This window comes from Rhinolophus ferrumequinum, chromosome 12 (genome assembly GCF_004115265.2).
Source record: "Rhinolophus ferrumequinum isolate MPI-CBG mRhiFer1 chromosome 12, mRhiFer1_v1.p, whole genome shotgun sequence".
In the NCBI taxonomy this organism is placed as follows: domain Eukaryota; kingdom Metazoa; phylum Chordata; class Mammalia; order Chiroptera; family Rhinolophidae; genus Rhinolophus; species Rhinolophus ferrumequinum.
In genome coordinates this window covers 31,741,617-31,756,472 of record NC_046295.1, presented here as the reverse complement: position 1 = coordinate 31,756,472, position 14,856 = coordinate 31,741,617, and the positions used below count along the sequence as shown (strand labels likewise).

General features: G+C 42.1%; 1 protein-coding gene across 1 annotated transcript in view; it reads right to left on the bottom strand.

The window, feature by feature from the left end:
• Positions 1-12,171: 12,171 nt before the first annotated feature.
• The window catches only part of SPATA6L (spermatogenesis associated 6 like), a 51,781-nt gene continuing 49,096 nt past the window's right edge, over positions 12,172-14,856 (bottom strand). The window contains 1 exon segment of the mRNA XM_033124038.1: positions 12,172-12,286. The gene's annotated coding sequence lies outside the window, so the exon portion shown is untranslated.

The window sequence follows — 14,856 nt, the reverse complement described above, 5'->3', positions numbered from 1 at the left end:
AAGACTGAATGAAATAAATTGAGTGATGCCAGGAGGGTAATCGTGGTAGAAAAGGCACCACTCTGTCACTGCACAGGTGCTTCGTTTATGGACACACCTTTACAAAGTACTGAAGGCAGGCACATTTTAAAGATGACATCATCCTCCAAAATTCTAATGTAACTTTCATTTAAGGAGTTCTTGTGTTGTGTTTCCATGGTCATAAGTTTAGCTTAGCAAGAATAATAAGAGGCCAGAGGAAAGCTTTGTTTGACCTGACAACTCGAGGGAAAAAAATACATATACCATGATTTTATACACTTACACACACACACACACACACACACACACAATTAAGTTCGTGAACTCATCCTAGAAAAAGTGCTACATATGCGTGTATGTATATATGTACATATATATATAACATATATATATATATATAATATACATTTTTTCTCCAAAATGAATCCAAGGATAATGAAACGTTGAGGTCTTTAGGAAACGGGGTGTGTCTTACAGGTGTCAGAGAACTGCTACCATGCATGAAACTAAGTTATGTTATAAATAAAAGCAGTAGTGGTTAGAGTGATCCACTGGCTGATCTTTCCCCAACACTTGCTTTTGTCTTCCCAGCATGCCAAATTGGCTTTAATTCCCAGGGCTTACAAACTAATCCTCCATTTCCTAATTTAGCCAAAAAGGTTAAGACAGACAAGAATGTGTCAATTCCACATTAAGTACACACAAACTCAAGACTCTTTGCTCAGTCAAGAGGGGCCAATTAAGTTAGACGAGCGTGCCACCTGCAGTTGATGAGAAAATTAGCAGTACAAACAAGAAGGCAGTCTCAGGCTGTTGAAGGTACTGAGTCTGCTTTTCTGGCACTAAGGGAAAGTTTGCTCCTATATCATTCCAGGCAGACAGTCACCTACCCTATTCTTGGGCATTATCACCTTTCATAGAGATGACACGCTAAGGCAGTTTCTTTTAAGATGCTGACCTCACTGCTCTAGGCAATGAGTGAGGAGTTTTCTCCCTGCCAGGATGAATGCAGGAGAGGATGGGATGTCATGACTCCAGAAGGAAAAACAGCAACAACACAGAGGAAACTCATTTTTATTTATTTGTCAAATGTTTGCATAGCAATTACTGTGTGGCAAGCACTGTTCTTAGCACTTAAAAAAATGCTAACTCACTTAATCTCAACAATATCATGAAGTGGGTACTATTATTTTCCCCTTTCTGTGAATGAAAAACTGGTACAAAATGTTAGTTAACTTGCCCAAGTCACACAACAGATAGGTAGCACAGCAATTTGGCCTCAGTGTCAACATTCTCTACCAGGCATTAAAAGCCAGAGAAGGCCAGGCATGCTAGCATATTAATTCTAACTCAAGCCTGGAATGGCCTAAAATTTTCAAGACCAATAATAATTGTTAACACTTTCCAAGTGTTAACTCCGTGCCTGGCACTGTACTAAATGTTTTACGTGCTTAATCTCCTTTGATCTTCTCAATACTTCCATCAGTCAGGTTTTTGTTATCCTCTATTTTCCAGATGGAGAAACTTTGGCTTAGAGAGGTTGAGTAATTTGCCCAAGTTCACACAGCTGGGACTCCAACCTAATTCTAAAGTCTGTGTTCCTAACCATCGAGATATGATTCTTCAAAATGCTGAAAAATTCCATGCAAATGGAAACCAAAAGAAAGCAGGGGTAATCAAAAACCTCTCAACAAAGAAAAGTCAGGATCCAGATGGCTTCACTGGTAAATTCTAACAAACATTTAAAGAATTAATACCAATCCTTCTCAAATTCTTCCAGAAAGTAGAAGAGGAGGGAACATTTTCAAACTCATTTTATAAGGCATTGCCCTGAAACTAAGGCCAGACAAGGACATTACAAGAACAAACAAACAAACAAAAACACTGCAGTCCAAAATCCCTGATGAACACAGATGCAAAAATACTCAACAAAATATTAGCAAACCGAATTCAACAATACATTAAAAGGATCACGCACCATGACCAAGTGGGATTTAACTCTGGGATACAGGATTGTTCGACATAGGCAAATGAACAAATGTGATACCCCACATTTTTAAAAATGAACAGTAAAAATCATGTGATCACCTCAATAAATGCAGAAAAAGCATTTGACAAAATTCAACATCCTTTCATGATAAAACCTCTTAACAAATTGGGTACAGAAGGAACACTAACATAGCAAAGGCAATATATGGAGATCCAAGAGGGCAGAATAGATAAACACTGTGCCCATGCCCTTCCATGAACACAATAAAATTACACCTAAATTATAGAACAGTCAACCTGGAGAACCATCTGAAGTCTAGCAGAACACAAGTCCTATAACTGAAAATATAAAAAAGAAGCCACGTAAGACAGGTAGGAGAGGCAGAGGCGCAGAACGGGCGCCACACCTGCGTGTGGTGGATGAGAATCAGGAGAGATATCTCAGCTGTGGAGCGTCCCCAGAGAAGAGTGAGGGACCCCAGCCACCACCAGATTCCCCAGCCTGGAGTACTGGTGCCAGGAAGAGAAGCTCCCACAACATCTGGCTGTGAAAAACAGTGGGAATTTAAATTATCTGGGTGGGACGGAAAGCTTTGGGAAACCTAAATGTCCTCTTAAACAGCCCGTGAACAGACTCACTTCCTCGCAGGCACTCACCTTGGGCTCCGGTGGAGGGATGGTGACTCAGGGGTTGTCAGAGGCATACTGGAACAGACAGGTGTGTTGCTGCGTGGTAAGGACTGCAGTACATTCACCATTTTCACTGGGGTCCTTCTCCCTTGCAGCCAGCAGGTGGGCTCCATCTTCCCTGTGTTGAGCCCGCCCCCTCTGGCCAAATCTGAATCTGACTGGCCTGGTGAGCTCCACCGTTCCGCCCTGCTGACTCACAGGCAAAGACTATTGAAACCTATGTGCCAGGAAAACCTGCCTATTGAGTCTGTTTATCACAGATATATGGTACATTTGCTGGAGATGGCAGTGACTTTCATTGAGAGATTAGAAACCCATCATGAAACAATTAGAAATATCCCTCATTTAGATGCAAATCTAAAGAAAATGAGCAAAGCTTTAGCCAAGATGAATATTTTGGTGACCAAGATAGAAGAACTGGCAGAGAATATACTCAAGTGGCGAGAACAACAAAAAGAAGTTTCCTCTTGTGTCCCCCAAATATTAGCTGAAGAAAATTATCTTCATAAACATGGGTTCACTGATCCTTGTGTTCATCACACTCCTTAAGACAAGAAGACCTCAACACAGTGGATGAGTGAAGTAGTTGTTTTGGCAGGATCGTTGCCAAAAAATATCCTACTATAAAACAACCAGGGATCATGTTTTGAAGCCAACTTTGCTGACTTTTGCAAATGAAATGTAAAGAGTGATAATAATATCTTAAACATTGCCTAAACACTTAAAAAAAGAAGAAGAAAAAACTTTCCTAGCCTTTTTTCCATCTTTAAGATGGAAAAAAAGATTTAAAAATATGAACAATAAAATATATACCTATCAACAATTACTTTCAATGTAAATGGATTAAATGTTTCAATCAAAAACATAGGGTGGCTGAATGGATAAGAAAACAAAACCTTTACATATGCTGACTACAAGAGACTCACTTCAGGTTGAAAGACACACACAGACAGAAAGGGATGGAAAAAGATATTTCATGAAAATGGAAATGGAAAAAAAAAAAAAGCTGGGGTAGCAACACTTATAACAGACAAAACAGACTTTAAAACAAAGGGTATAACAAGAGACAAAGAAGGACCCCGTAATCCCACTTCTGGGTATTTATCTGAAGAAACTCAAAACTATACTTTGAGGGGACCTGTACATCCATATGTTCATTTCAGCATTGTTTGCAATGGCCAAGATGTGGAGGCAGCCTGAGTGTCCATCGATGGAAGAATGGATAAAGAGGTGGTGGTACATGTATACAATGGAATATTGTTCGACCATGGAAGGGAATGGGTTCTTGCCATCTACAGAGGCATGTATGGACCTGGAGGGTATTGTGCTGAGTGGAGTGTCAGACAGAGAAAGATAGAGGCCATGTGATTTTGCTTGTATGTGGAATCTAAAGAACAAAATAAACAAAAAAAAAAACAGAAAACAAACTCATAGATGCAGAGAACATTTTGATGGTAGCCAGATGGGAGGAGTGTTAGGGGGATGGGTGAAAAATAGGAAAGGGATTAAGAAGCACAACTTGGTTGTTACAAAATAGTCATGGGGATGTAGGGTAGAGCATAAGGAATATAGTCAATAATATTGTAATAAATATATGGTGTCAGATGGGGACTAGATTTATCAGGGTGCTAGATGGGCGGGGTTGGGGGGGCCAGTGAAAAAGGTTTAGGGATTAAGAAGTACAAACTGGTAGTTACAAAATACTCATGGAGATGTAAAGTACAGCACAGAGAATATAGTCAACAATATGGTAATAACTATGTATAGTGCCAGGTGAGTACTAGACTAGTCAGGGATCAGTTCTTAAACTATATAAATGTCTAACCACTATGCTATACACCTGAAATTAATATAAAATAATACTGAATTTCAACTGTAACAGAAAATTTTTAAAAAGAGGGGAAAAGGTGAAGGGGAATAAGAGGTTCAAATTTCCAGATATAAAAGAAGGAAGTCACGGCGATGTAACAACATACAGCATGGGGAATGCAGTCAATAATATTGTGATAACATGGTACAGTGTCAGATGGTTGCTGGACTTATGATGATCACTTCTTTAGGTACATAAATGTTGAATAACTACGGTATACCCCTGAAACTAATATAATATAGTATGGTAGCTATATTTTAATAAAAAATCTTTTAAAAATACAACAAAGAAAAGACAAATAAAAACTATAAAATGAAATAAAATAAAGGTGATCTTTGACAAGCCCACAGCTAATATCATACTCAACAGTTAAAGGTTGAAAGCTTTCCTCCTAAGATCAGGAATAATACAAGCTCCAAGGTAAACCAACGTCCTGCTTGTGAAATCAAACAGTCATTTTCTCAGTCATTAATTTTTTACTCTTGTGTAATATTTGTCACGGTGAATGAACTCATTTCCTACTAAGTTCTCTTCCCTGGACGTTAAGACATTGCTGTGTTCTGTCCCAATCCTCTTCCTAAGCCCACGCTTCAATATCCTGTGTAACCCCCTCCTCCCTACCTGTGGGTCTCATCTCTGCCCAGTGCTCGGCCTGTGCCAAACACACAGGCGTCCCTCAAATATGGACAAGCTCCATTTCCTTCTGGTCTCTCTGTCTTGACACTCTCTTCACCAGAAATGCATCCATTATCATGGCTTCAAATGCCACTTTTATTCAGATAATTTACAAAAATGTGTATCCACAAAATCTACAGCCGCCTTGGTTTCTCCTGCCCGGACCTCCCAGCCAAACTTCAGATCCACATTTCTAACTTCCATTGGACATTTCCCTTTGATCTTTGCACCGTCATTTTAAACTGAACTTACCCAAAGTCAAACTTGTAAATTTCTTCTGTATTCTTTCATTCCTAAATTGGGTATTGCGTTTTCAAAATCACCATTGTTCCTACAGCAACCTAGAATCATAACAATTTCCTTGACCCTCTTTGACCCCAAGAGGTTGGAGGTGGCAACCTCCAGAGGTTCAGTCATTTATGTGAATGCCTCTACGTGGGTAGAAGTCCCTGAGTGACAGTGCTGCCTCTTGGTGAAGTGGGCAGTCCATGACTCAGCCTCAGTTCAGACATGAATAACTGTATGTGGCACCTTCCTGAATTTTCTCTTCCCGTGGAATTCTTAAATAAATAATGTGTACTTTGATAATCCTCAATTCTATTTACAACAATGAGACCTTCAAAAGAAGAACGTGATTCAGAGAGAAAAAATACTAAATCCCAGAGGAGGCCCCGATAGCCTCTGAGCACCCACCCTGCCTCACAGCATCCCAACCCCCAGGAATTCTGAATGTTCCCTACTTCGGCCCTACTGCTAAAAAGACACCATTAAAAAAAAAAAAAAAAAAAAGTCCCGCCCCAAAAGGTTGTACGTGGTCTCCTGTTTTGTTCTCTTAGTCCTGAGTTCTTGTCACCTCACGGCATGAAGAATGTGAATCTACAAAGTGAAGGACACTGTGTCCTTCTGTCTGCAGAGCGGTTTTCCTCTCAATCAATACTTCATTCCTGATGATTAACTAGTTCACCTTTATTCTGCAGCTCAGCCCAGGCCTTCTGACTGAACTGTTTCTTCTCTAAAGGAGCCAGACTCCCCCTCCCCCGCCACACACACACCATTAAAGTAAGTTGCCTGGTGATTTCTTCCCACCCCCGAAGTTTAATGAGCCCCTTTCTTCACTATGACCCTCCCACCCTATCCAGGCTGTACGACCCTAATTTCCAGACTTCTTCAATGGCTTTGTTATCGTCTCCCTGCTGCCAGCCTCTACCCACTCCCAAACCACCCTGAACAAGATCATCAGATTCATTGTCTGCTTCATATCCCAGACCTCTAATGGTTTCTCGCTGTCTACAGCACACAGTCTAAAACACCAGGCCCAATATTTAAGACACTTCAGAAGGCATCCCTAGAGGACATTTCCTTCTTCTCTATACTCATATCCTTCATTAGACTCCAATTTTCTCACTTCTGCCAAAGCTCTTCTCCACCTGATCTTCCTTAATGTGAAAAATAAATTCTTGGCCCTCATCGCCAAGATTCCATTATTTCTTACCTCATGGCACCCAGAGAAGTAACAGCATCTTGGTACATAATCAGATATTGTCTTATATTATTACGTTAACCAATATGAGACTTGATCATAACAACGATATTGAGTTTCACAAATTTCAGTTATTATTATTTCATATTATTAAGAGTCAAAACTGATGGCTGCGGGCAAGATTCAGCTTCAGACCAGCTTCATGTAGCCATAGGGCCCTTTGTTGTTTTAGATTTGAATTTGAAGAATTTGAATGCCTTGCAGAAGATGGAGGGAGTGCAGTTACACTCTCCATTTCACTCCAGTCCCCATCACTTCCCATTATTTCAAACCCCACTGCTTCCAACAGTCACAAATCCTGCCTGGTCTTGAAGGCATTTGAGTTTGCAACACCTTTTGATAGGCACCCTTGAAACAGCTCATTGCCCTAATATGTCTGGAGACTCCAGGAGGGCACAGGGTATATTTTTCCTTAGCCTAACTCATCCCTTATCCCACAAAGCCTTGTACAAGACTGAGCACATAGTAGGAGCTTAATCAATACAAGTTGAGTGATTCCATACAAAGCTATAGAATCAATTTAATTATTTGTCAAGAGTGGAAGATCCCACGACTCAGTGAACAACGGCTGTCATCCTTCGCTTGTGTTGAACTTCCCTTACGCAATGACAAATGAGCTTTCATTAGGATGAGCTCTCACCATGAATCCAATACTTCCAACAATGGCACCTATTACATACAGTCTGGAAGTCATCCCACTAAAAATAGGTGTGATATTTATCTCAGTCCAAGATACCAATTTGAGTGTCAGTTCCTGGAAGAAAAGGAACAGGGATATTTGTTTTGGGTTGGGGGATGGCTTCCTAAAAATATTCTTTACAAACATAATATTCCAACGATAGGAAAGAAGGACAGAAAGCATCTCTTGTTGGCCTAAACAAGAAGTGGTTGACCTCATTCCAACTTCTGTCAAGACACCTTAGTTACCCTGTCACTCCACTGAAATGCTTTGAGTTCATTTTTTTTCAAACCCTTTAGGTTGTATCATCCAGCATGCACCAGCCTCAGTGACAATCAGGTGACAACTGAGGGGTGACAGAAAGTGATAGAAAGAACATGAGGTTTGGAGACAAGACAAAACAGGGTTTGGAAATTGCCTCTAATACACATTAGTTTTTCTAAGCCTCAGTGTCCTTAGCAAAAAAGGGTGGAGAAGGGGGAATGCTTTCCTCCAATAATTGAATGAGAATAATAACAGCTAATACTTACTGAGTACTTATTTTGTGCCAGGTACCAATTTCAAGTGCTTTAAATGTGTTGATTAGTCTATTTACGACAGTGTTATGACGTAGATACTATTATTACCTCCATTGTACACAGAAGGGACACTGAGGCACGAGGAGGTTAAGTTATTTGCCCAAGTCACTCAGCCAGGAAATGGCAAAACCAGGATTCAGATACAGGTGTTCTCACTCCAGAGCCCTCAGTCTTCACACCTACACGATAACACCCTCATGAAGCCCTTGATACACCACCTGGCAAATTGAGGCACTAAACAAAGAACAGGAAGATGAGGGGGGCGGGAAGAAAGAAAATGATCCATTTCTTTACTGGGATTCCAGTCTCCCAAGGTTAGGCAGTAAGGTCTTTAAAAAAAACTGTAGCTCTCTCAAGCCCCTCAACGTTGCCTCCTCTGTGGAAGAACCTAGAATAAATCACCCTCCACCCCCACCCAGACTAGGCAGGACATGCAGTGACACACTTTGGCTGGTTTGAAAGCATCCCCAACCATTCCCAAACCAAAGGCTCAAGACCCACCAGGTGTATTTCAACTCTCTTACCTTAGAGCCAACCCTTGGCCTTACCAGAGGTCTTCCTTCTCCCTCTTCATTTGAAAGTCCTAATCCTGGCGACTCAGCAGCCTGCCAGCCCCCAAACCTCCTTCATCATTTCTGGGGCAAGCCATGAAATGCTAAATCACTCAGTACTGCCATCTCAGAGCTCCTGGTGTCCAGATGGTTAGCGCCCTCCCCCACGTGACCCCCCCACAAATACACAGCAAACCCAGCCACACATTCTGTTGTCGTCTGCCTGTCCTGTCGGCCTGCATGGTCTTGGAGAGGAGGCAAAGCTGTGGTCACCACAGAGCCAAACAGAGCAAACAAGTCCTAGCAGGTGATTCTTAAGGGTAGGTGAAGATACTATGGGCTACAGGCTCCTTTTAAAATAATGATAAGAAAAGAGAAAGAAAACTATATACTCACTGGAGTGCTGGTGGATCACTCTAAAAGATACAGAATCCCAAGGAGAAAATTTCAGAGTGGAAGCTCTTTACTCTGCTGAAGAAGCTTTGACAACTTAGCCATCCCGGAAAGGACCCATTTGCACCAGGGAAAAGCTTGTGTCCTAGGCATAATCCTATTTTTGCTGAATTTCCTAGTTCTGAAGGTGAAACTAAGCAAAGTCTCTTCCCTCTGATGAATTATTGCTGGCCCTCAACCCAGCAGAGTCTAGGAGGAGAGAAAGGGAGCAGACCCCAGGAGCCCAAGGGTTGCAGCTCTTCTCATTTTCAGCAGAGTTCCCAGTACAGGGCAAGAAAGGAGGGGTTCTCTCCAAGACCTGCACGTCCCTAAGCAGTGCTAGGATGGGTCCCTATTCAGAGAAGGACAGCAGTCCCATCAGGTTGTGCTAGCAGATTCACTGGTCACACACAGCCCAGAGGGCATATCCTTTCCTCGGGGTGCCCTCGGAGAGGCCAGAGTGCTCTAATGCAACTGAGTAGAGCCTTGGCTATTATTACGAGTGGCCAGGCATTCGGGCGCTAGGCTGAACTTGCACAATTCATCCACCCTCTTTAAAACCAACCACCATTTTTTAATGTTAAATTTATCATGTACACTCTCATTGTTTAGAAGTCCAATGCGCTATCCATTGCGCAACAAAGCCACCTACATTCTCGTTAGTTAAATCCTATTTCTATTCAGGATATGTAGGCTTCAGCTAACTTTGGGTCAGTCAGGTGATCATCGGGAAATGGCCTCACTGTGTGATGGCTTTTGCTTGGCGGGCCTGGGCTCTATGAGGGAGAGTTTCCCAAGAGCCTCTGCAAATCCAGACCCCGTGAAACAAGCTTGTAAAATATGGTCCAGGCTTTGAAAGGTCTGCAACTGTGAGAGTCAAGAAAGTAATAATAAACTGAAGTAAGACAGGTAGGAATTTGTATTATGTTTAATGACAAAGATCTTCCCAAAGGAATCCTAACCCCAATACGTCACAAAATTACTCACATTATTATTTACTCCAAAAGCAAAATATCTCAACTGCAATCCTGGCCCAATATGATTCTGTAAAACTGAAATCATTCTTTGAGATATAAAAAGGTAAAATAGGAATAATTTAAACAACAGAGTTAGCAGATCAGAAAGTAAACAACTGATTGATTTGTGAAAAAAACAAACAAAAAGACTTTAAATCAAAATGGGGATTTCAGGGCCGGCCCGGTGGCTCAGGTGGTTAGAGCTCCGTGCTCCTAACTCCAAAGGCTGCCGGTTTGATTCCCACATGGGCCAGTGGGCTCTCAACCACAAGGTTGCCAGTTCAACTCAAGTCCCGCAAGGGATGGTGGGCAGCGCCCCCTGCAACTAACATTGAACATGGCACCTTGAGCTGAGCTGCCACTGAGCTCCCGGATGGCTCAGTTGGTTGGAGTGCATCCTCTCAACTACAAGGTTGCCGGTTCGACTCCCGCAAGGGATGGTGGGCTGTGCCCCCTGCAACTAGAAAACGGCAACTGGACCTAGAGCTGAGCTGCGCCCTCCACAACTAAGACTGAAGGGACAACAACTTGAAGCTGAACGGCACCCTCCACAATTAAGATTGAAAGGACAACAACTTGACTTGGAAAACAGGCCTGGAAGTACACACTGTTCCCCAATAAAATCTTTTTTTTAAAAAAAAAAAAGGGGATTTAAGATTTTATCTCTAAATTGAATTAAGGAGTTATGCTCAAACCATTTCAGAAAAACTGAACATGAATGTCAGAGAATGTATTTGAACAATAACAAACATGGGATACTAATTCATTAGAATTGATTTAACTTGGCTGTTTATATCCTTTTTTGTAAGTGGCCCTTTTCTGAGAAGTACCCCATAGGTCTTAATGTAATACAGTATTTTTTATTTTCGATGACTACTTAGATATCAAAATAACAAACTGACAACTATAGTTTCAGACACTCCGAGAACGTATACGTAAGTAGGTGTAATTTAAGCATGTTGTCTGTTTTCCAAAGGTGCAATGCTTGTTGTAATATATACTTTTATTTGGCTGACGTTCTGAGAGGAGGATAAATGAGTTTTGTTCTATTGTTTTTATTTTTGGAGGTCTTTTACTCCTTTAATGTTTAATATCCTTCCTCTAATCTACTTATGGACCAATTCCTGTGGTCATAATGAGAAAACTTGACTCTTCACTGAATCTTCCAAAAACTAAAATGGTTTTAGGGTATGTAGAGGGAAGTGCTCAGGTTACAGTATGAAGGAAAGACCAAGGTTTCCATTTTCAGGCTGAAAACAAATGTGCCGCTAGTCCCTCCTCATCCCATCTCCCTCCTCTTCCTGCTCTCTCAAGCTGTGTAAGCATTTCATAAAGGCACCCTTCTAACTAGATTTAAATTTGGTTTTGGCAGTCATATTTACACAGCTTATTAAAGGAGATCTTTCAGAGAAATATTTGAGGAAGCTGTTGTTCCCCATATACATTTATTAGGAATTGGTGGGGAAGAAAAAAGGGGGGGTAATGACGGAAGTGGTTTAAACTATTGTCCAAAGAAATTAGCCTCCTCCTACAAATGTATCATAGAAATTGAATTTTAAAGCAAGATCTGAATTCTCCAGATGTAATCCCCCTTCTTTCTAGGTTTTCAATGGACTTCATGTAAGTCAAGCCTAACACGAAAATAAACAACACAGAAAAAAACAGATATACCTAAATGAGAAAACCAAGTTGCAGTCATTTCCTGGAAGATTTATCAGGTTATGCCTCTAAATACCAGCTTCCTCTAGCTCATGTGAAATAGAAGAAGTTGACTTAGAAAGAAAAAGGGAGGAAGGAGTGGAGGAGGGAGAAAGGGAAAAAAAGAACTTTTCAAGAACACATCCACCGCCAAAAATGAGGAACACCTGAAAAGTCATCTTGACATTTTTATTAGAATTCTTAGAAGTACTTTCCATATGAAAAAGCACCTACTATTCAACTACTGTTATTTTCTATTTCAATCTCAAAACACACACACAATCTAAAACACAAATTTTCCAGCTGTACAAGAAAATATGAGCCCCAAACAATGAACACTTTAATCAGTGACTCTTACCTGGGTACAAAAGACTGAGTACAGGGTGTGATTTAAAGGGGATTAGACACCCTCCACTTGATACACAAAAAAATGGTTGTTCATTTCTCCAAGGATGTATCAGTTGATGAGGGAGTTCTTTGTGATGCTCCTCCAGTTTTCATTCCGTTTCCTCTCTGAGATTTGAAACTTCACATGCGACATGTGAGACTGAGAAAAAGAGCAAACCAATCAACACAACCAAGGAGAAGAACATGATTTCACTGTCCTAATTTTGGCATGTCTCTCTACCGTGGGAGCACTTGGTGCGGAGCCCCTTCTCCTCCATTCCCAGCGCAGACTGAGGCAATAATAGTTAGCACCACAAAGCAGCTGTGTGGCCTCCGGCAAGTTACCTGACCTCTTTGTATAATATGGGGGATGAAAATAAGCCAAGTATCCACCTCAGGATAGCATGTTATTGTGAGGAGTTAGAACAGTCCTTGGCACATAGTAAATGGACAGAAACTGCCAGGACAGAAACTACTGAGCTAAACTCTTAAACATGCCCCCAATCAATTCCATTCTATGGAACAATAATTTTTGAGCATGGAGGGGGTCTATAGGACTGGACAGTGTTCCAAGTCCCCTGCCCTCGAGGCACTCTGCTGCAGAGATTCTCAATCCTAAATGAGCGTCAGGGCCGGCCCGGTGGCTCAGGCGGTTAGAGCTCCATGCTCCTAACTCCAAAGGCTGCCGGTTCTATTTCCACATGGTCCAGTGGGCTCTCAACCACAAGGTTGCCAGTTCAACTCAAGTCCCGCAAGGGATGGTGGGCAGCGCCCCCTACAACTAAGATTGAACACGGCACCTTGAGCTGAGCTGCCACTGAGCTCCCGGATGGCTCAGTTGGTGGGAGCGTGTCCTCTCAACCACAAGGTTGCCGGTTAGACTCCCGCAAGGGATGGTGGACTGCGCCCCCTGCAACTAGCAACAGCAACTGGAGCTGGAGCTGAGCTGCGCCCTCCACAACTAAGACTGAAAGGAGAACAACTTAACTTGGAAAAAAGTCCTGGAAGTACACACTGTTCCCCAATAAAATCCTGTTCCCCTTCCCCAATAAAAAAAAAAAAGAGCGTCAGAATCTCCTAAGGAATATATATAAAAATACCACTGGTACCACCCACAGACATTCCAATTAAGCTAGTGTGGAGTCCAGCCTGGGCATGAGTATTTTTCAACCCACACCCACACCCCCTGTGATTCTAATTGTTCACTGAGTACTGCTGACCCAGGAATTTGCCTGTGATTTGGGTGCACAGCCACTGCCTGTGGGGTCTGTTGGACTCTTAACAGGACCAGGAGCTCCTTGGATAAAGGGGGTGCATCATTATCCATTGTGTCAATGCCCACAAGCCAATAAATGACAAATCCCTGGATTCACTATGATACTCAGCATCTTTCTAATAAATGTCCTGTTTGCTTAGAACAACCAAAGTCACCTGGGTTTTTTACAACCATGAAAACTTTCACGAACACAGCCTCCCAGGACTATTGTCTCACCAGGAAATCCATGACTGAAGAAATGGAGGTAGTGGGAGGATGGTACCCAGAGCTTCCAAAGAAGGCCTACGAGCATATTCCAAACCATCGGATGGGATCTCATGTTAGGTGGGAAACCCATTTTCTAAGGCAGAATTTACTTTTCTTTTTTTCCTCACCTTCTCTCTATCCCCTCACATCAGTGTCTACATGTCAGCTGGTTCCAGGCTTTATGGAACGTGATGCTAACCATGTTGAAATTCAACACAAGTTGCATCTGGTAATTATGTGGCCCGTGTTCCCTAAGAGGTAATTAGGTGGGTTATGTTCTGTATAACCACCTAATAAATGCTTAGATGACTGTTTTGGCAACTGGAGATTAAGTGGCCCAGAATCCATCCTTTAACCTACCAAGCAGAATGATCTAAGGTAGAAGCCTGCAGAACGAGCTGTTCTCCACATTCCTCTGGGCTAAAGGCAGGGAGTCCTGGGCAGCCTTGGGCCAAGGAGACTTGTGCCTAAAGCATGACCCTCAAACCAGATTTTCAGGAGTCTGACCCTACCTACGAGTAAGGAAAAACCTAGCATGTCACCCTACACTCCTTTATTGTTCAAAAAGACTCATAATTATTTTGATGTTGCTAGAATAAGGGACTGCGTAATGCAGCACCATGGGATCCTTGTGGGAGATCCTTTGTGGACAGGCAGTGTCCACAAACCCTCCTGGGTGCCACCGGGCTCTGCTCTGTCTTTTTCCCTAGGACTCTCCTTATCACACACTCTAGGTTTGGAGAGGCAGGAGAAGTAATGGTTAAAAGCAGGGTCGCTGGAGCCTGACCACCCGGGTTCATATTCTAGCTGTGACATTCATGAGCCATGTCACCTTGAGCAAGGCACCTAACTGCTCTGTGCCTCAGTTTCCCTATCTGTAAAATGGAACTAATGGTAGTAGCTACTTAGGTCATAGGGTTATGACAAGTAAATATTAATTCATTTAATACATGTGAACTATTTGGACCAGTTCCTGGCACTAAAGAAGCACTTAATAATGAAGAACTATTATTATTTGGGGACTGGGTAAGGAACAGCAAAGAAGATAATACCTGAGAAATGGTGACACCCCATTATACGGCCAAATACTTGCCACATATCTGAATTCTAGAGTTGCCTCATTTCCTCATTCAACATTCATTCAAAAAATGTTTACTGAGCACCAACCACAGTGGAGGGTCATCTGATGCAAGGACAGCAGCAGGTGG